The sequence below is a fragment of the Priapulus caudatus genome, unplaced genomic scaffold (genome assembly GCF_000485595.1).
Source record: "Priapulus caudatus unplaced genomic scaffold, Priapulus_caudatus-5.0.1 Scaffold255, whole genome shotgun sequence".
In the NCBI taxonomy this organism is placed as follows: Eukaryota; Metazoa; Priapulida; class Priapulimorpha; order Priapulimorphida; family Priapulidae; genus Priapulus; species Priapulus caudatus.
In genome coordinates, this window is record NW_014577316.1 from 307726 (window position 1) to 310243 (window position 2518).

The following is a 2518-nucleotide window of genomic DNA, read 5'->3' on the forward strand; positions in this document are numbered from 1 at the left end:
TATTTCCTTTATCCATTTATCCATACGGTTTTGTGTGTTCAACCTACTAGAAACATTTTAATTTTCTGACCGACGGGTTTTTTCTGCACAAAGATTCGTAGTGCACTCGGTAACGGAAGATTATGGCGCACGAGAGGAGAGAACGAGATGAGAAGAACGAAAACGAGAACGGACGCCGACGAGATGAAAAGATGTAGAACAGGAGAGGAATATTATTGATAAGAACAAACCTTCTTATACTATCTCCCCCCACACACCCAGTTCTCTTCGTTATCCTCTGTTCCTACTCTTATACCCCTAATCCGCCTACGGGTGCACGGTAACTTGTATATAAAAAATATGACATTTCTAAGCTTTTATTATTTTTAAACCAAAACGCCTGATAAATCCACACAAATAATTATTGACGTTATATATACATGGGTGGTACATGGTGTCTAGTGTGAGGGTGGACGAAAATAATTGCAGCGATCTCCTTTAAATAAAAGGTCACTTAATTCGCTTTGAAACCTTTACTGGTCTTATCGTCATGCGAGTTTTTGGAATAGCCGTATTCGCCTCTCTAAACATACCCAATCATTAAAACCCCCGCATTAAAACTTACCGATTTAAATTCTGATAAATGGTTCAATGTGCACCTTCAATCATGTTTAACTTCAGCCTGTAATCTAATCCTCTATTTTAATCTGGCCTTTTCAATCAACGCATGTGGGAAACTTTCTCAAGCAAGAGCAAATCGCTGTCGAAGATCACATCGATTATTTGGTCCACCCTGTGTATCGTCATCAGTCTCTGCACAATTATATTGTCTCGCCATATAATAACCTAAAATTATATAAACGCATTCATCTTTTTATCTAACCTTTTTATATATCTCTTCTGTAGCGAACACAATTTCTATACCGTCCCCGTTAATTTCCTGTGTCAAAATATTTATATATTAGCGGTGGATATTGAATCGCCAATAGATGTGAGCCCAATACGCATTCTCCGCACATACAGTGTAGAATCTGACAATATACCATTCTATTGTACTCGTCAGAGTCGTATCGCTGTGATGAAAAAATCATGGATGCTGCAGTATTGTCTCTGTTATAATCACGACTTTTGCTCGATGCTGCATGAACTGCCTCGCTGTATAGGTGGAGTAAATGTCATAAGAAGAAAGGCGGGAGGCGAGACACCATAGATATAACATGCGGTATTTATAAAATAGGCCTATGTGAGATTCTCTCTGTACAGCACAGGCTAATCTCTCATTCACGGCAGTTCGCAAAATAATGAATGCAAATGAAATCAGCGGCGATAGAAAATCACTGCAAAACTGCTATTACTTTTGCGACAATGATGCAAATAAATAATGCGGTTACGTGCGTGCATAAACCGTTTTCATGCCTAGTGGCTGGGAAGCAGTTATCGATCTGTAGTGTGCATACGCGTATAGAAGGAACGAAGTGTCGCGTACATTAAACATAAACATGACCACTCGCAATGTTTCACATATATAATTATATATAACACGCAATACTTATTTTTTAAATTGAGAAGACTTTCCTTTTGTTCTTCTACAGGCACAACGAATAGCTTTAATTGCCTAATATAGCGTTTTTACTACTCGAAAAACAAAATAAACATTTCGACAGTCTTCAGCGAAAGCAGGGCGATTTTTCGTTTACACGACACACGAGCTATAAAAAATATAATTTTGTCAAATATAAGCCACAGTATAGACGGGCTCGATACAGAGTGGGCTTCTACCTTTCGACTGCGCTATGGACAGTGTCATTCATAGTGTTAACCACATTTTGAATTGTATCGATACAAATTTGGGGAGTGATGACTTCTGCCTGACCGCGGGGCTATAGTAGCAGGGCCCTAGCTCTTATAGCCTTTTCTACTTATCTAACCCTGTATGTAAGTAGGCACCCACAGGCTACTTCGTTACACTCACAATACAGCAATAATCTCTCGAATCAACATTTTTACCATCGTAGCTGCATCGGCTTCAACGCAGCGGCGTTGTAGAGTAGCGACGACGATTCGTACGCAGTTCGATGCGAGCGAGCGACGCGTTGTTTCTACAGCGACACAGCGTTGAGCCGTCGCTCGAGGTTTTCTTCCTCGTTGCTAACGAAAATTCTCTTTCAATATGTCGATGCTGTCCGTCTCGTCGTTGTATAGGAACTCGTACTCGATGCTGTTGAACGCGTCGCCCCAGCTGCCGTGCTGCTTGTCGTTGTCGCGGTAGAACTTGCACTGGATGGTCGTGAAGACGGAGCCGTGGTCTTGGATCTGTATGAAAGATTGTTAGTATAGTAGTAAACGTTGGAGATCTGTGCACTGTGAGGCTGTTACGTGTCTTCTACACGTAAGTGCGCTCACGCGTCTGTGCTTTTGCGCTGTGTTGAATTATTGTGTGTGTGTGTGTGTGTGTGTGTGTGTGTGTGTGTGTGTGTGTGTGTGTGTGTGTGTGTGTGTGTGTGTGTGTGTGTGTGTGTGTGTGTGTGTGTGTGTGTGT

General features: G+C 41.5%; 1 long non-coding RNA gene across 1 annotated transcript in view; it reads right to left on the minus strand.

The window, feature by feature from the left end:
* Positions 1-1237: 1237 nt before the first annotated feature.
* Positions 1238-2518, minus strand: part of LOC106808148 — a 34033-nt gene continuing 32752 nt past the window's right edge. The window contains exon 3 of the long non-coding RNA XR_001393753.1: positions 1238-2292. This is a non-coding gene — a long non-coding RNA (uncharacterized LOC106808148). The remainder of the gene's footprint in view (positions 2293-2518) is intronic.